General features: G+C 38.9%; 1 protein-coding gene across 1 annotated transcript in view; it reads left to right on the top strand.

Moving 5' to 3' along the window:
- Nucleotides 1–20,452, top strand: part of PDZRN3 (PDZ domain containing ring finger 3) — a 142,414-nt gene that overhangs the window by 8,686 nt on the left and 113,276 nt on the right. The window lies entirely within an intron of this gene.

The raw sequence follows: 20,452 nt of genomic DNA, 5'->3' as shown, positions 1-20,452 counted from the left end.
ATGTTTCTCGCAATTTGCAGCGAGTTGATTTCTTTTTTTGGGGGAAAAGAGAGACAAAAATGTTTTAGTGAAACAAAAGGCAGCTGATCCTGAGTCAGTTCCCATTGTTTAGCATTTTACAGTTAAGAAAAAGTATTTTTCACTGTCTTATTTTTGTAAGCTGGAGAAACTTCAGGACTCTATTGTTCAAAAAGATAAGTGCGGTGTTTGTTGCCAAGGATATCATGGAACAGCCAGTTTCTCTAAGTAATGGAATTCCATTGCTCTTATGTTTTGCAAATGAGCAATAAACAGCTGTTAAGGATTTTCTGTTGGCAGGAGACAGTGTGTATTTGCTATTTTCTGTACTGTTACGGTAAATGGTATTCACAATTTAGTAAGGATATAAAATAATAATGAAGTTTCTTCATATGGGAAAGAATGGAGCCACAGTAGCAGAACTATAAAAAGATAAGAAGCTGAGCTGTGAAATGATCCAGAGTTGCTTCAACTTTTTATATGATGTAACATAACTGGGAAAAGGTCTGGACAATTTTGTGAGAACGGTGCAGTTTTGTTTGAAGTGAGCATTTTCCCATAAGCATGTATTTCCCCAAAGCATATTTGAAAAGCCGACATCCGTTTCTGAAGTAGTGCATAGTCACATAAAGCAAACAACTTCATGAAAACCAAAACTTTGGAAAACCAAATACTCCAAAGTTAGGAAATGTCCTGGTCTCTCTCTGCAAACTCAGTTCAGTCTCCTTGAGTGTAAGCACTGTAACTTGGTCTGTAATTGCACTCATACGGCATTTGTCTGTAGGAGTCATAGAAGTCACCCTCACTAGTGGCACAGGGGCAGCTAACTTCCATGGACTCTGCAGCATCAGCTCTCTGTGTCAAGGAACCTTCCTCATTACTGCTTTTATTTTTCTCCCCACTCCCTCGTTACTGTTCCGTTTCTCCACAAGTTTAGCATTTGGCAGCGTTAGCACAGGCCAAGCTAAGCAACCATTATACTGGATGCTGCATGTTTGCACAGGGTCTTCTCCACAGTTCAAATTACGTTTTCACATAAACGAAAACCCCAGAGTAAAGACACTAGAGCAATTAGTTGTATTTATAACACACCAAGAGTAGCAGCAACCCATGTGTTGACAACTCTTACTGTGCTGACCACAAACTCATTTTCCTATTCACTCTTCTCACCTCTAAATATATACATAAATATATACAATAGTGATGAAAATTTGGCACATAGTTTGCTAAGAGTTGACCTTGGGTGCCTCCACATCAGCATCTGAGTTTCTATTAGGCTTGTCCTTTTGAAGCAAGTCTCTGAATGGTGCCCAGCTAATGCAGTTCAGGTCCCATTGTGGAGCAGTCCCAAAGCAGGCTCACTGGGGTTTGTTTTCAGATATTAGTGCATTTAATGCAGCCCAGCCACTGCAGGCATCTAGTTCACAGAACTAGACTTGAGTGCTCTAACACAGAGCCCTCAAAGTATGTGTAGTGTGGACATCAGCTCCTGAAAGCAACTGTTTGTTTCCATATTCTGTGTGATTTATATTTAGTGCACTATATCTAACCCTGGTCTGGGTTAAAGAAGAAAGGGGACACCTCCTCAATTGAGACATGTAAATGAGCTTTATTGTACTAATCTCCAGTTATCTTAGATCATTGAAATACCCTGCAGATTATCTAAATGGGAATAAGGTAAAATCCAGTAATAATGGCCTTCTAGAGGCAAATTTTGTTAATAACCTTTACACAACCAAAGCTTCACTTTGGCAGTTTGGCTGAAAACTCATTTACAGACTTAGCGGTAACTGGCAGGACACAGCTGGAGGATTCAGATGGAACTTGGCATAGAGAGCTGAGCATTGTAGCAGATCACTTTTGCTTTCAAAAGCATGAAAGATGGTAGAGAAGGATGGTCACTTAACTGTCTAGAACTGAATTTTGCTATCTCAAACTTTGACTTGTTCATTCAATACTAAGGTTTTATGTATTGCTAGCATGATTTTAAGTACTCTTTCAAAGAATACATTCCAATGTAAGCTGCTGAGCATAACATCTCCCAAATTAATTCCAGCATCCATCACAGAGAATTTACAATGAAGTAAAACATGAATTATTTGATTTCCTTTTGGAAAATGTTTCTTTGCTGTGGACTTTCTGGTGGATATGGTTTGGATCACATATTGAAGAAGAGCATCATTTCTCATTTTCAGAATTGTCACAACTCTAATTACTGAGCAGGGATTGGACAGACACACACAGGAATGTTCATAGCTGCTAGCAAATGTGTTATTATATTCATATTTGCTTGCAGTTCTATCCCCTGACAAATGGATACAGAGATAAACTCTGAATTATGTCAGAGATAATTTTTAAACATATTTTCCATATGGGGTTTGGATTTCCTGTTCTGTATTTTTAGAAGGTTAAATGTAAAGTTAATCAGGCTTAAGAATTGTCTTGAAGTTTCTGAAAAAGTGGTTTCTTAGCCCTTTGCATATCACTGACTTAAGTAATGCCACCGTGAAGTACATGTTTCTGCTACTAAATGACATACATCAAGATGAATGTTGCATGCTCTATGCTACTCAGTTTTCAAAGCAGCATGTAGCACTAATACAGGGAAATATCCTTTTTTCTTTGTACTTTGTTTCACAGAATCTATTAAATAATAATGATATTCAGTGTTTCTGTAGGACTATGCAGATCATGTTATGGCTGTTAACTGCTAACTAATTCCCCCTCACTGCTCAATAATACTATCCAGACTTTCCAAATGGGTAATCTGAGGTATACAGAGAAATAGCTTCTAGACATTCCTGTCAGTTTAGGGTTGAAGGCTTGGATCTTGGATCTGTTTGTAACTGTTCTATGTAAACCAATGCTTCGTAACCTATACCTGTTCTCAGATCTTTCATAATTACTTCAGAAGTGAGGAATTAATGGTACAATGAGATTTTCTCTGATTTGATTCCATGTTTTTCATGCAGCTCTGTACTTACACATTCAAAGCAAGCAGCTGATTTAATGCCACACTAGTGATTTACTGAATTACTGTTAAGATGCTCCCTAGCAAACTGCCATGTTAAGAGCATGCTGAAACTATTGATTTTTATGCAAAGGAATTACTGTTCTCATAGATTTCGTTTTTGTCAGGGTAACAAAATGGTCCTAATTTCCTCTCTTAACAGAAGTTGGTTTAACTCCAGCCATGAAAGCCGCCTCTACGCAGCTGCTTGGCATTTCTTAAGACAAAATTAGATTTTCAGAGCACATCAGCTCTGCAAGACTGTAAATTAAATATGGCATTCTCTTCTCACTAACTGGAAAACTTGTTTGTTTAGCTTCAGGAATGCTTAGAAAGAAGGGAACCCTTGAAATGCTGACCACTTGCCACCTTAAAGAGTTTCAAGCACAATTAGGGTACTGTTGAAGTAGCACAAACTGTTGCAGCTCCACTGAAACCTGGAGGATTTATGCCACCTGGGACTTGCCCAGTGTTTCATGCTGCTCACAGGAAGGATCATTAGTTTAGGAGTTGAGAACATGTCTTAGTGCTTTTGATTGATTTTCCCCAAAGCACACTCATGTGCTACAAATTACAGGCTGCTTTTCCATCATGTGGGCTTCTTCACAGGTCGCACATCAGAACAATGACACTTTTTAGCGAATCTGTGTTTGTACAAAATCCACAATTCACTGTGGGTTCCCTGTTCACTCTGCAGTCAGTGTGCTGCAGCTCACATGAGGTGGCTAAGATAGATTTCAGCAAAATTAATTTGGTAGCTCTGTTAACAACACAGCCCCTGAAAAGTAGAATCAGCATAGAGAAACTACATCAGCCATGCAGGAAGGGCAAGAAAGGATGCTCTAGCAGGCACTTGGCATACCTTTCCCTGTCAATAGCGTCCTAAGAAAGATCTGCTGCCGAGGCAAGGATGGCTTTAAAACTGAGTGAATGAATAAATGAAGAAACATTTCATGTGGTCTGCTGGTGCGTGATGGGGTCTAGTTTTTCCACAAGACTGAGTCTCTGGGCTGAAAGGATTCAGTGTATTGCTGCTCTGGCTTTCTTGTCAGCATGCAGTTGTCCCTACCCCGTGTGCCCTGTTCACTCACCACCACTCACAGACAGCTCACAGGAAACTCCCACAAATAATCAGTAAATAAAATCATTAACTGAACACAGCCTTCAATTCCTCATTTGCTGGTGAGCACTTTCTAAGTGTATGCCCACTTCAGTAGGATAAACCTAAGCCAATAGCTACTTGCAGGAAACTTCCTGCAAGGAAGACGCTGCAGACGCTGAACCCTGACAAGCACATAGGTTAAACAGAGTATTTTCATTGTCGTGAATGGAAGGGGTTCAGCTCTGCAAGCAAGATTTACAGTGCAGCTACATACACTTAGGAATTGATTTTCTAGAAGAAAACTGTTTCAGACAGTGACTAAGAATTGGCTGTTCAAGTTCCTGCCAGGACACGCAGGCACATTGGAGTATTTGAGGAGAGCCAACACAATGGGGCAGTGAGTACAGCTACAGCAGAGTCAGCTTTTTTTAGTTTATACTCTTAGAAAACTTTCCAAGCCCTTTGTCCGTATCTGTTACTGGTATCTTACAAAGCAGCAGCGTGCCTGTGCTAAAACACGGATCCACAGCTTGGTCAAAAGGGAATAATAATAACCTTAAGAGGAAAATGTAAATGAAACCAGGCAGACTTGGTTATCGCTGCATTTTTTCCTCTCATAAATGTATTTGCCTGATTTCATACCAGCACTACAGCCTAAGCTGTGGCAGGGAGGAGGGGAAGCAGGGGGAGGAGCCAGAAAACAAAATAAAGAGTATTTTTGCACTAACTACTGTACTAATGTCCTTCCCGCAAACAAAAGAAAATATATTGGATGGGATCAAAATGTAAGTGCTGCAAACAAAGAGAGCAGTGTTAGCTTCAATATTACAGACCTACAGTCTCTGCTTCTTCACTGATAAATAAACTGAAATGCACAAGTTATAAGCGCATTCCATGCTGCAGCTCTTGAAAAGGTTCTGCATGGGTTCCCCTCAGATTTCCCCACCGTCTTATTCTTTCTTCTTAGCAGAAGTCCACAGCATGTTGACCCTAAATATAATGTGGGTATTTGGAATCTATGGAAACTTAGAATATTGCTCAAGGGCATGCTGAATGAAAAACAGATAACTGAATTACCAAAAAAAGCTCTCTCAACTCAGGTATAGATCCCATCTGTGTAAGACTGCTGAAATTAATGGAATTAATGGCGTCTCTCCCCTTTCCCCCTGCTTATAGCCCTTTATGCTGCACTTCCCTCTTCCCCTCTACCTGCTGGCAGCCCCCAGAGCTGCTCAGCTTTCCTCAATATTTAATCTGTCACTTTGCTCTTGTGCTTTAGAATCATACAATCATTGAGTGACCTGGGTTGGAAAGGACCTTAGAACTCGTCCAGTTTCAACCCCCTGCAGTGACACCTTCCACTAGGCCCGGTCAGGTTGTTCAAAGCCATGTCCAACCTCTAGCACATCTTCACATCATCAGCATTTCCTCCTGACATCACCATTTTCCTTTTTCCTGTGGGAATAATCTACAGTCTTGAACATAGGACAAATCCCTCTTCTTCTCAGGTGCTACAGACAGCTGTTAGCCATGGGAACCCTTTGACATCCCTGCTATAGGGAAATGGATACAGAAGGTGTAAGCCCAAGCTGCTCTGCAGCTGAAATGTAGCATCCACTGTGCTTGCAGAAAACTTAAATAACATCATTCAAGTTTGTGTTGGAATTGCACAGTTAAACAGGAAAGTGCTTGAGAAAAATACATGATTAAAGGGAATATACATTCCATGTCACATTCTCTTGCATCAAACTTTACATGACTATGGGGATGAAAAAGCAGAAGAAAAGTTCTTCTGATAGGATAGCATTTCATATTGCTTTAAAACCCAGTGAAAGTCACTGATCATGTAGCATATGTCATGTCCCCAAAAGCTTTTTCTCTTTGGTGTGGTTAGTAACTTGTTTGGTACTACAAGGAACAGGACTTGGGAAGGAAATGCAAACCACTTTGATAATTTCCATGCCTGTCAAATCTCACATTAAGCAAGGGAGTCACTCAGTTGACTCATGTATTGCTTGATCACATAGCTCATGAATTCTCATCTGTTCTCCTTCAGCTGTGTTTACTATTCTCTGGTAAACCAATCCATGCTAATTATCTTGATAAAGCAGGCTTTGGTCAGTGCCTAGCCTGCCTTTTGCCAGGCTGTGCAGTGGTGAGGGAAACAGTTTGTTCCCTCCTTTGAACAGTGAGGTGGGGAGGTGGTCCTGTGCTGGAAGACAAGCCTGGTGTGTTGCCTTGTGGGCTCCAGGAGCACTCGCTATGCTGAACATCAGCCCATGGCCGTGACACTCATGATGAAGAGAAAACACAAACCACCTGAGAAACCCACCGTTTGGTTTTATGAATTATTGCTCTTCAGAGAAGTGAAAAATAGCTGTTCCATATTCTCTGTACCTAATCAGAGAGAAATGTGCCAGACTAACATGCTTCTTTTAAAGAGGGTGCATGTAGAGCATATAAGAAGACAATTTAATCTTCTTTTCACATGTGGCACAATTCCTTGCATTTTAAAGTCATCGGTTTGGTTTTCCACATTTGAAAGCCAAACCATTATGATTAACTGTTAGCTTTTATTTTTAGATTTTTGGATGTGCTGAGCCTTTTTAGAGAAAACACACAGAATGTCCTATCAACTGTTTTCACACATTTTGTTTGTGTCATAATAAGTGGGCAATCAGGCACAATCATCCTCAATTTAGTACATATGCAGTACATTAGCATGCCAGTTGTACTAAAAGATATGCATAAAGCAAGTGCAAATTAACTGGCAAAAAGGAAAGCTCAGACCATTGCTATTCAAAATACACTTGAGGAAAATTTGCATAAGTTCTCATTTGGAATTAAAAATGTAATTTATTCAACAAATGTGAAGAATACTGATGTGTGGCTGACCACATCTTCCTGGTGATCCCGATTCCTGATCCTGCAGCTCAAACCTGGTTTGTTCTGGTGGTGGGATTTTTCTTCACACGAAGAACATGCCATGCAGACGTGCTTAGCACGAGTACCTTAGTTCTACTTTCTGCCCAACACTGTTTTTCCACATGCAAAATACAGAAACCAAAATTAAATCCTGGATTCTGTCCCAGTAAGATGTATAATACAAAGTCACTTTTGGTCAGTGGTATTTGTAGGTCTTAAGACAGATCAGGTCTTACGCTTGAGAGTGAACAAACTAATTTCAATATCAGGCATGGGGTTGTCTGGAGTTTATTTTGTTTCTAAATTGCCAAATCTATGATGGGACATGAAACATTACAGGCAGAAAAACATGGAAAGTGAGAGCGCTGAGAAATTGGTCCAATTTATTACATCAAATTGTATAGCAATAAAGGCATTAGAATCATTCTTTCCTCATACATAAGGCTTCTTCCTTTGCCCAATTAAATAATTTTTGACACTATTAAAAATTGGAAGCCATTCAGAATTAACTGCAGTTCTGTGCTTTAACACTAAGAGGTGACAACTTATCAGCATTGTGAAATAATTCCAGCATTGTTGACTGCTCCTTTATGCACGATGTTTGGATACATACCAATACAGCTTCACGATTTCATGTTGCACTATGAAATGCAACTACAGGACTTATAAAGTTTTTAGATACTTGTAAATACAAATGGTACTGGGCTGCCAGTAATAGTAATTGAGAAGTTTTTGCTTCAGTACTGGGGCTTTTAAATGGGAATAGTATTTTAAGTTGCTTTTAAGACTTTATGGTGCATTTTAGTACCCAAAGTAAATTTGTATTATGTTAGGCTTTTTTATAGCAGTGTAAAATTATTAAAGAAGGTTGTGTCTGTGAAGTCTTACACCTCTGAAGAGAATTTATTTCAGAAAGTGGAATTTGGGTTTTAAAGACCGAGGGAACAATACTTCAAATAAAAGGAAAGTTCAGAAATTGTTCTGGATGGAAGTAGAAGTGGTACAAATGGGCTGTGTGGGTAGATCAGCAGATGGCAGAGACATACACCTAATCCCTCTGTACATGAAAAGAGTCATTCCTTCTGTGAAAGACCAGGTTATGCGGCTGTACTCTGAGCCATGTAATTCCCAGATAGTGCAAGCATCTTATCTGTAACTTAAATTACACTTTAAATGTACCTCATTGTATGAAGTGGGTCAGAATACGGAAACCAGTATCTTTCATTGGTGCAAGCCCCTTTTTAATAATTTACTGAAGCCTGGTGTTAAAATAATCTTGAAATAAAAATCATTCATTTATTTAGGACTTGGCCTGTGGATCTCAGGAAAAGTACACCCTACAGCAGGCTCTTTTATACCATTTTACTCTGACATAGGTATCATCCAGAATGTTCCTCTAGGTTACCCTGCTCTTGGAGGGGGGGTGGACTGGATGATCTTTCGAGGTCCCTTCCAACCCTTGGGATTCTGTGATCCACAGCTTAATTATATGTTCTATTTCACAGCAGTACAGAATTAATTCTGTTTAATCTGAGATACATGAAGAGTCATGAGTGGTCTGTAATGTATTTTATCTGGAAGTACTTGCCTTCATCTTTATTTTTTTACCATCATCCCCATAACTTTGGAGTGCTCAAAGATGTGCATCACTGGAAGCAAGTAACCAAGATCAAGTTTTGGTAATCAAGCTTAGAATCCAGTTTAATTTAATTTAGGCACAGATTTTCAAAGACAGGAGCCACAGGTGCACAGTCGTGTAAAATACCACAAGGATATTGGCAATTTCAAAATCTCATCTTCAGGTATAACAAAGTTATTAAATGTTTCACAGGATCACCAAATGGCACAGGTTGGAGGGGACCTCTGGAGACATCCAGTCTATCCCCTGTCTTCACAGCAAGGTCAACTAAAGCCTGTAGCACAGGATCACGTTTCTGCCTTGGGTGTACACATACACATTGTGCATGAGAATAGTCCTTTTGGGCCATGGGTTTAGCCAGAATTTGAACTGAAAACTAGTAAATATTATGTATGTTTGATTGGACAAATACCAGAAAGAAGCCAGCAACAGGAAGGGAGAGTGAAAATGTTTCCTGAAGTATGTGGGGGAGAGAGGGAAAGGGAACTTTAGTGCTATTTTTTCTTGTACTCTCAGTTCTGCTGGCCTCTGAGCTCAGGAAGATTTAGTTTATTTCTTGAAAGGTCTTGCTTATAAAGCAGACCTTTTTCTGGCTCTGGCCAGCTCTAATAAAAATTAGCAGTAACTTTAGCAGCTGCCATACCCCATGATTGCTTGGAATTGCATAACTTCTTTTTCTTCCAAAGGAAACACACAAAGAGTTCATCTGATCTCCACCCTCGCAGCATTCTCCAAAGTGTTTTTCTCTAACTTAATTTCTAAATAAAAACAGTTTTCTACTTTCTTTTAGCAATCTTCCCTTTTTAAGACCAACATCTGATTATTAATAGTGATAGGCTCTAGGCTGAGCTTTTGTGAGTTAAGTGAATAGTGTGATTGGTTTTATTTTTGCTACTTAAAACTTCCTTAGTGTTTATCAGTAAGAAGCCATGGACAAAGGATAGATAACCCAAGAAATCTTTTGTTGCTGATTTCTGAGAGAATGCATTTGGATAGAGAGAGATTGTGTTTTGACAAAGAGACAGTCATGGTGAGAAAGGAAGGACCCTTATGGCCATAGTACATGTGAAACTGAACAGATTGCTGGCTCAGACCAGGTCCCATTTAATTCACTGGAAATCCCAGAGTATCTAACCTGATCTGCAAACACAGAGCAGATGGAAGTTGAAATTATCTTTCCCATGTGGCATGTGGAGATGCACCATTGCTTTCTGGCTCATTTTTCTCCCCTAAATGCTGAGTCAGCAACAGCACAATATTGCTGCTGCAGAAGAAGTACTACCTACTGTAAAACTCAAAGGTGGGATTGATCTCTTAGCAGACCTCATGTTGTTCTACATGAAGATGCAGTCTAACCTGTTGAATTAAACATGGCTAAGGGCATGGCTTTAAACCAGAGCCACCAGGAATCCTGCACACAGCAGCCTGTCCCCTGACCAGAGTGACTGCTGGGGCAGACCCCATGGCAGTTAAGTTACATTACCACAGTTACTTCCTTTTACCGCAGTTCTCTTTAAGCCCTTTTTTTGGAAGAAACATTTGATGAATTTACATGAATGTGTACTATGTGTGGAAGTTTATAATCATTTGCTGAAACCTAAGAATAAATAAACGTACAGTGCTTTTTCCTGACAAATTTCTTGCAAAGAAAGAAATAATCTTTGCTTAATGAGGAGACCCCACTGGCTGTGTGTTTATTTATGTCTCCCTAGTAGCTCAATCAGAATCAAGGCTAATATTCATAGATTGTAAGTCTTAAAGAAACCTCACCCTATAGGTAGGAATAATTCTTAAGTCATTCAGTGTTCTTTGGGAAAAATATGTCATAAACTTTTTAAAGTTTAATTCATCCCAAATCCAAACAAACAAAAGCCAGGTAATGATAATATCATGGAATACGAAATGCTGCTAACATAATGAGCATGTTGGCACACAAGAAAGCTCTGAGAGCCACACTTCTTGGGGCACTGTCACTGGTTTGCACCAAGTTCATTTCCCTTATTTGAGGAAGTTCTCAACCACAGGTTTCCAATTAAATCTTAAGTAATTTGTACTTTTAGCATTTTCCCATTCTCTGCTAGCATTACTCTCCTTTTCAGGCTAGCTTGTCAAGAATCCCTAGCTCTCATTCTGGAGTAAAAGTTTGGCACCTTTCATGCTGTAGGCAAAAGAGAAGAGCTGGCCTCTCACAGCCTGCCTTTAGCAGTGGTAAGCATCAAACAATTTGAAACATCAAGCAATGAGCTCTCTTTAGATGCAGTGTCCTGCTAGCAACTCTTGTTTTAATTTAACAGTTCACACAGCCTGCTCTGATTACTTCCTGTGCTTGAAGGAGCCAGTACATACCGATGCTCTTTTTTAATATAACCTTTCATTGTTTTCCCTTCATTTTGGCCTCCCTTTTTCCTCCTAAAAGCTTTGTAGGCAAAGTTTCCTCTGCAGCAGGGGAATTGCTGACTGTTTCTATTACAAACCTTTCTCTAGCAACTAGAACCTTTTCCTTCAGTGTTAGCCAGTTTTGCCTCCTGCTGCTAATGAAAATGTTCTCTCCCTTTCTCTCCTTCTAAGTTTACCAAAAAGCAAGTTTATTCACCCGCTTTGCGGATTTCTCATTGCAGAAGGTTTTTGCAGACTTGCAGCCTACTTTAGAAGCAAGTAATAAACACAGGAATTAGCAAAGATGTCAAAGAGCACAATAGCTAATACATTAGCTTCTTGTCAGGTCTAGCAAATCTCCAAGCTTTATAGACTATTAAAGGCTACTTTCACTGGGCTGACACTGTGCATTTTAGTTCAGTTTCCCAGCTTGCCTTCCCCAGATGCTCTGCTGCAGTTCTTTGTTAGACACCCAAACTCATTAGATTAACGAGAAGCATTTTAGTAATGTATCTCAGGCAGACATAGGGAGGAGTTTGGGGGTTAAGAAGATGCTGTGGAGTTTTTAAGGATGAAATTAATTTCATGCATAATCTAAGGGCAAAATAGTGGTCCTGTCAGTCCTTCATATTTGAGTGATGTGCTATTAGTCTATTGCTTAGACTTTCTGCTTACTTTTGAATACTGTTATAATTTGAATAGATTTACTGAACAAAGGGTCCAAAACCCCACAGCCTGAACTAGGATGATGCACTTGTTGCTAACTCTGTCACTTTGTCCTGAGTAATAACCCTACAAATAATTTGCTTTCTATTTGTTTATTCCGTAGTCTGAGGTTCTGTTCAGTATGAACAAGGATTGCAGTCTGGCCCTTACTACTTGGTTGTGTCTGACTGCAATCATTTCATTCCACTCCTTTGAAAACCTCTGGGGGGAAAAATAAGTCCAAAAGCTTTTAGCTCCTTCGAAAGTGTTTTCCTGCATTTTCAGGAAGAAATGCAATTATCGTGGCTGCTTAATTAAAGTGAGTTGTCAATGAAGCAATAAACCATGGGAGAATTTACTTTTCCTTGTAGAAGAATGCAAATGAACGCTATCAATGGAGGTCTTGGGAAAGGTCTTGACTGCTTTTTGCTACCAGACTAATAATCACACCAAGTCATCCATATTCTCACGCAATCAGATTATGTACATCATCTTTTGCAAGGGAAAAAAAAGGACTATGGAAATAAGTATGTGTCAGACGTGCTTCAAGAATAAACGTCTTTGTATCTGTCCTTAATGTATTTAATCAATGACCTATTGTTAACTGCAAGCCATGACATTTCAAACCATGAAAGCTCTTTCTCAAAGGAATTTGTCTTTGAGAAAGCAAGCAGCCAAGGACAGTAGAACAGTATTTTGAAAGTATTTTTAAAGGAAAGACAAATCCTGACCTGAAGTAATGAGCAGTGTCTGATTAATCTGGTATCTACTAGGGCAGAAGTCTTGCTGAGCTAAAAGCCAGCAATGAGGATTTCACTGTGAGTTTTGAGACCTGATGGCCACATTTGTAACATCTGTTCTAATATAATGATAACAAAAGTAAATTTAAAACTGTTCTCTAAGTTCCCTACAAGCCTACAGTATGATCTGTAGGTGAGCAGGAGTCCCTTTGGATAAAGCTGTCCTGGAAGAAATTAGTGTTATCATAAGATGCCTATTACAGGGGAGAAGAAGCCTGAAAATACAAAACATGTATTGTAGTACTTAAGTATGGAATTTGTTTTACTAAAGCCAAAGGGAATACTCATCTGTTTAAGTATATGTGTTCGAATAAGAAAAACTGAGGTCTTGGGTACTACTAGTTAGTGTCAGAGTCTATAAGCATGTGAAAATAATCCACAAATGGCATATCCACTGATCTGTGGAAAACACCAATTCATTTTACGTTTCCTTTGAGTTTGTAAAACCTTAACCAGTCACTGAACAATCCAAATTGTGGTATTGGACACCTGAGAAGAATTTTATGGAAAACAATAACAGATTCAGTTCAGTCCCGCTTCATAACAACCCGGTTATAAACTGCCCAACCTCTACTTTCTTCAGTTCATAACACCCTGGTTACTACCTGCTTTTATTCTCCTGACAAACTAAATTTTGCACAATATAGCAAACCACCATGTGTTATGTTGGATTACTGCGGATTTTGTTTCTAAGAAACTGAAACTCAGGATTGGCTTTGACAATGAAAAAATGTTGGTTTGTTATTTTTACCTCTTCAGAATATTCCTTTTTTGTTACACTGCACTCATTTTCTATTGCTGATTTCTATTCCTACCATTAATTGCAGAGTAGAGACAGGCTTGGAACCTGGAATACTGACTTGCCACTGAAACACATTGACTTCTACCACTCTTTCCAATTTAGAGACATCATAGTTTGCATTATTATCAAGCATGTATGTTATTAAAAATTACTTTTTTTCTCTGAATATAATTTTCTTGCATTATGATCTAAGTAAATTTACTCTATAGTAGTTTATAGTTTAACTGAACAGTTATAAATTTCCTTTCGGATGGATGTACAAATTAAATTCTAGACCAAGGTCAATTTAAAGCTACAGTTTACTATTGTCATTGTTGTTCTCTCCCAGCCATTACTTTGTCTATTAGTTAAAAAGCCTTTGGATTAAAGTATACTATCAAAACACATGGCATTTTAGGCATTAAGAGCACTAAGTATCTCTGAACCACAAATGAGCCTGAATTTTGTTTTGCTTTATGCTGTACTGTGTCAGACAGAGGATTTCCTACTGTTGTTTGTGAAAAGAAAGCTGGGGCTCAAGTTAGAAAGGAAAGCATAAAACTGATTGCTTGATGGTTTAATGTTACAGACCACCTACTTGGAGAAGGCTGAGAGCTTGAGCCAAATTGAAATTCTAAAGAAACAAAATAGCTATAGACCAGCAACAAACAAATAGGTAAAACTCAGTCGAAAATTAAAGGAACAATAAAATATGATTCCATTTTGTTAGTAGCTTGGTACTTGGAATAGCTTCACATGTAAGAAAACAAAGCTAAAGGAGCCACTTAGGGGAAAGCCATTAGACAGGCATTTAAAGACTTCCTAACAGACCTAATGTAATTTTATACATTTATCACCCTGTTGTAAAAGCTGTGTATATTCAGATGTTGTTTTATATAATTCCTTTATTGAATAGGGGACAAAATAAGTGAATATATAAGGAAGGGAAAGAAAAAAAACATACACATCTCCAGAAGAGGCTTTTTTATAAAGAAAAGCAAGGGACAAGATTTCTTTAGTTCTTCTTGGACTTGAACAAGCAATTTATTTAGCTAGAAAGTATTTCTTTTGGATAAAATCTGGAAGTTAGCAAAGAATAGATGCAGCTTTCACTGCATTGCATACAATTAAGAACTGTATTTCTAGTCCTCCCTATAAAACCTGAAAACATCTTCAACTCCAGAATTTGGGTGTGCAGTAAGCAGTAATACTTATAGGAAGTTCTATAATAGTATTAAGCAAGTAGGAAAAGATTAACTGAAATTTAACAAATTAATGCAAAGGAGTAAGAATTGGGATTTTTCAACTGAAGACATCAATGCAATCATCTAGGGAGATAATGCCAGTCCATGTAAACACAAGTACTGCAGATAAGCCAGTGGTCAAGTACCTGATATAAGTGAACATTTTCACAAACTGCTACAGACAAATTAGTGTGAAGCAGCTGCTGTGCTGCTGAAAAGAATGAAGTTGTATTTAAAATTAACTTCCAGCTTTTTATCTATTTATAATAATATACTGTAATATCATGTAACAACTTTATTTAGAATCACCCTTAAAAAAGCTGATTTACTTTGGAGCATTGTGCAGTGTGTTTCATACCTGATTAATTCCTCTGTAAAATCATCCTTTGAGTTAATTTTGCTGTTGTCTATGGGGATTTTCTCAAAATAGTAGACTCTGATTGTGAAGCTGCAGCATGTTATGGATTACTGTACTCAACATAGAACATTATCACAATTAGTTTAGGGCATTTAGTGTAGTGAAAAACTATCATTTAAAGAAATTAAAAAGCTGTCAACTGAAGTTTAACTTTACTTTGAATACTGTCCAGAGACAAGGGCAACACCATCACTGTGATTAGTCTGGCTTTCAGCTTCTGTGATAACATTTTACAGGAATTTACACAGAGGGGCCTAAAACCTTTTATTCCCAAACACTTTTATCTCGGGCGCAATCACCTGGGAGTCCAAGAGCACAAGTGCACAAGGCCAAGCAGATACATCTCCATTTATGTAACAACCAGTTCTGTGTGCTGCAGCAGCAAGATGTGAGAGTCCACTTGCTTTGGTAGCCCTGGAAGGGTTGTAATTTTTGGTTATAATCTCTTTTTTGGCAAGGCTGAATCAATCTGTTGTTTCAGGGGAGAACAGCTGCAGGGGACACAAGGGATGTTTGAGGGGAAAAGTCAAAGCTGATTTTTCTTAGAGATAGAACTGAAAGTTTTCTTGGTAAACAGATGTTCTTGTAGAGGTTGTTTTCTACCAATATAATCTGTTCTTAGACTGCAAAGGCTGATAGGTTCAATGAAGCAAAGTGATGCCCGATGCATTTTGACAGGTGTCAGAGAAAGCTTTCTCACTTCATATGCCTAAACCTAAGTAAGATTTCAGTTTAAATAAAAATGGCCATTTTCCCCTCCCCATCAGTAAAGGAAGAATTTCACATCAGCAGCTGCCAGGCTGCTGCAAAGGCTGACACCAACTTTCCTTTCCAGGTGGGGACTGTTATTGTTTCAAATGCCCCTTTTAGAGACCTTTTTTACAGAGCCCTGGCATGTGGAAAGACACTGGAAACTATTTTGAATCCTTGCAACAGGTGGTTAGAGTCAAAATGCAGTGCATAAAAGTTGTAGTCTTTCCAAGAGCTTCATTTTAGCTGCATCAATTATTTCTTACTGAGATAGATAGGCATTTCAGTAAGTTGTGTTCATAGTTATTATATGCTTTTTAAAATAAGCAGTCAGGGCAAGCGTTATTTCTGTTCTTTCTGCTTAAAAAATGCATGTGAGCAAACAAATATCAAATGTAATATGCAGGAGCAGCCCAATAACACATGTCTTGCTTACGCTTTTGTTCAAGCCTGTGCTAAAAGTTCTTTCCACTTTAAAGATGGTCAGCTTGTATTTATACAGTTAAAAGATTCCTAATAGAGCTGGATGAGCCATCACACCATACAGCTAGACACAGACTGTTATCAAGGTCTTGTATGAACTTTCTTATATTTACATTGAATCAGTATCAATTTATTTCATGGCCTGGTATGATACTGTGGGATTTTCTGAGGTCTGCTCCCGTATCTGTTGTTCTTATTATTCCTCTGGATGGGACTAGATTTGGGCCCCAGTAAGACTACAGTTGTGGCCTAAAAACTGAACTAAGGATGCCTCTCAGCTCTGCAGTATCAGAATGGTCTGAAGTATTTCTGTTCTTAAATAGAGCAAATAGCATCAAAAATTGCCTCATGGGAAGGTTTCATGGCTCTCTTGCCATGTCCACTGTCAGTTCCAAAATCCATAGAGCCCAAGTCTGAAATCCTTATCAAAAATGACTTGCACTTATTTAAGTAATAGTCCGCATAGCAATGCTTCATGGAATATTTTCAGCTCCTATAAGTCTTCCCTGCTGCAGTCAGCATGGAGTCATACTGACACTATTTTTCCAGTGGTAGGAGGTAGAATGCCTAATGAAAATGATCAAATACTGGTAATAACAAGAACATACTAAAGCTAATTTAGTATTACTACTGCCAGTACTAAATGGAGAAATGAACTGAGTGGCATGAATAGAGCAGAACAGACTTTAGCAACAGAAGGTAAATTACATAGTGCTTTACATAAGCATCAAATATTTGACAGTTTTACAACTGGCTTGTTATTTCTGACAACTGTTGCATTAGAATAAAGAGCATTTGCTCTTTCCATTCCTGGCTTTCTCACATCCTTAGAACTACTCATGCCTGGAGGATGTGCTAAGAAACTGTGAGTCTGTATTAATGCCACTTGAGCATCTGAGAGGTTTTTTTACTTGTTCAGCTATCACAGAAGGAACTCAAAGGTTTATTTAAGCAGCACACCAGATACAAAGTGAGGCTGCCCATTAAGGTAGGGGCTCCTATGGACATATGGGCTTAGTTCACACATCATATTCAGATAGGGCTAATGCTTTTTGTGCTCATACTGGAGAGGGTAGGCACCTTCTGTCTTACTTCACCTCTAACCCACAACACAAAAGTTACATGAACTCCAAAGCTTTGGGTCTTATTACTACTCTAGTAGTGCCTGGGGGGCCTGATGGAAATTGAATCCTCACAGTAGTGCCTATCTCAAAAAACATGCAGTATAAATACTCAAAAATGTACAGAAGGACAAAGTGAAGTTCCCTTATGACAATGTCTGATCATTGCCATCAGGGAACCAAGGCACAGGAGCCTCATTTACCCAGTTTCATGGCTAAGAGGAGTATGGAGCCCAGACCTTTTAGACCATCAAGTTACTTAACCACAAAGGCAGTCTGCTTCCCTAGAGAGCCGAGTAAACCCAGACAATTGTAATCCTCAGCTCCAGGTTGCTTTAGTACTAAAGCTTTATAGTCATGTACAGATGGAAATCTGTTGTAGCATCGCAATGCTTTTGTCGAGACTAAGACTTAGATAGAAAATATTCAAAATGTAATGTAACATTTTAAAGATGAGTTGACAAGACAATGAAAATATGCTGAACTAGTCAAAAAGACTGGGGAAGCATCACTCCTAATGTAACCAACTGGACCTATATTATATACCACATCTACATCACATTTTGTTTGTCATGCTGCAACAAACTAGCTAACCAGTTCTGAAAGCTGCAGTCACTGGAACTAAAGCAGCAGCATAAAGTGATAGAAAAATTACCAAGATACAAAATTAGGCAAAATATCACTCCATTAATAACCAAAACACTCTGCGGAATTTTACTAATCCTCAAAACAATTCTGTTACCTTGAAACTAAAATAAAGAGGCATCTGAGATAAAATAGGAATGTCTTCAGAAAAAGTCCTGAAAATGAATACTTAAAAGTGTTAAAATGCTTCTTAAGCCATAGCTACATCAACTGCAGTTACAAACCCTATGAACAAGATGTACCTGCACTTCCATGTATAGGAAGCATCCATAGTAGTGAAAACAACTGCTTAAAATTCCAGTTTTAACAAAAAGTATTTTATCCACAAATTCTCTCTTCAACACCAGCTTGATATATTTGACTATTTCTAACAGCAATTAATAATATTCCTTTTAAAAAGGAATGAATGGGAATCAGTTTACAGATAAAGCATCTATTCTTTGTGTACCTAAGACTCCCAGAGGGAAATTTGGGTGTTCAAGGAATGTAGGGTGGGGTGGACTGCAGCTTCCCTTCAGCCCATGATACTAGATTAGCCTTGAAACACTGTTTCTGCTGCCATTTTTAGTGATTTGGTATCAGCAGCTACAGACTTGTGAGATAAGACAAGGGGCATGTAAGCTCTGAAGGGTTCTCATTCTGCTGCAGGACTATATCAGTCTGGCAGCTGTTGCTTTGATTGAAAAGGTATGCTGACAGTTCAGGGCAAGCTTCAACAAATGGCACCCGCTTCTGAGGAGCATACTTCTAACAGAACTGCCCCCAAAAAACTCGTTATTTAAGGATCAGATTGTTGTTATGCCTGACATTTGTGTTGAAACTCGAGTTTTTATGGTGTGAAATGAAATAACATGAAAATGTTTTCAGAAAATGTATTTGAAAATATATAATCACTGAACCATTATTGAGGAAGGGTCTGCTGATACACAATCTATAGCACTGCCACACTGCTGGTTTTAACCAAAGGTGGTACAGTTACTGAGTATGTATTATTTATACTGGAGAAGATGACTTGCAGAAGAGTGATAAAGTGATAGCTAAAATGTGTATGACTCTGGGACCTGAAGCTCATAACTAGCCCCATATTCTGGGATGCTAACGCAGGTTCTGAAGAGCAGGAAAATAGAGATCCAGACCACACACACTCCTAACAAGTCCAGGAGTCATTAAATCAAACATTAACTCTCAGACCATCTCAGTGCCATACACATGATTTTCAAACTCAGAAGAAGCCATTATTTGAGATAAGTTCTCCAGTGAGCCATATTTTCCATTACCTTGTCCCTTGTGTGGTCATTTTATTTAATGTGAAAAGCATGTAAGACACTGTTGTTCTCACTTGTAGTGTTTCACACTCACTGTAATTTAACTATGACTGCACACAGTACAGGGTAGGAGGGAAGGAGTCCCTGTGTTCCTAGACTTTTGTGCAGAGAAAAGTTGTTCACAGGTTTCCTACTTTCTGCCCCTGGATGCATTGCTCACTTCACACTCATCTTCCCACCAGAACCCCATGATTCACACTCATGCTGTTTTGCAACACAGGAAAAACATTGTTAGACAGTGTTTTGACTTTTGTCTCTTAATTAGAAAGCCTGGGAGCTGACTCAGTACTGCAGTCTGCCTACTCCTAATAGCACTGCTGGAGCTACATATAGTAGCTGTAAAGATCTGTATATACAAGATAAAACTTTAAGGCTTATTCCTTCACAACCCCAGGAAGTGCCACCCTAATCAAGGCATTCTGACTTCTAAAAAGTGATGTGTTATTTATGCTTTCAGTTGTGCTGGTTACAGATGGCAGCCTTAGCACAAATGGCAGCCTTAGAGCAACCTCCACGTAGATTTACCTGTTGCATGGCCTGTTGTGAGAGCCCTAGGGCTGGCTCCATAGCAACCTTCCAAAACCCCATGGGAAAACCCTGTACATACTCAATCCTTGCAGGTCCCATCTCCTGCCCTGTGGGCAGGTTACAGCCTGCAGCCAAACCATCTGTCTTTGCAGGGCAGCAGCAGGCAGAGAGGGTGACCCAGTACTCTCCATTACAAAACTCATTCCCATTGAAAGATGCAGAAGTCGTCTGCAACAGACAGACTCTTGCAGGCTGTTTCAGGAGGAAGAGGCACAGCTGCTGCAGGGTCACAGAAGTAACCTGTGAGTAAGAGCATTCCCAGGAACAATGTTACCAAACAGAGGGTCAGGTTCTAGGCAACTGAGGGTGGATTTCTCCAAGCCATAAAGGCAGTCAGAAATAGGAATGTAAACTGAACTGAGTTCTGGAATCTCCCCAGATACTTTCTGATAAAAATTATTTTATATTTTAAGTAATTTAATTACTTTAGTTGTATAATAATATAATTATACCTTTCCAGTATCCAGTTCATCTTTCCAGTTCATTTAACTGAAAATTATTAGTGAGTCATTGAATAGACAG

The sequence above is a fragment of the Melopsittacus undulatus genome, chromosome 9 (genome assembly GCF_012275295.1).
Source record: "Melopsittacus undulatus isolate bMelUnd1 chromosome 9, bMelUnd1.mat.Z, whole genome shotgun sequence".
Classification (NCBI taxonomy): domain Eukaryota; kingdom Metazoa; phylum Chordata; class Aves; order Psittaciformes; family Psittaculidae; genus Melopsittacus; species Melopsittacus undulatus.
Note: the sequence above shows the minus strand (reverse complement) of the source record. Positions and strands in the feature narration are given on the sequence as shown.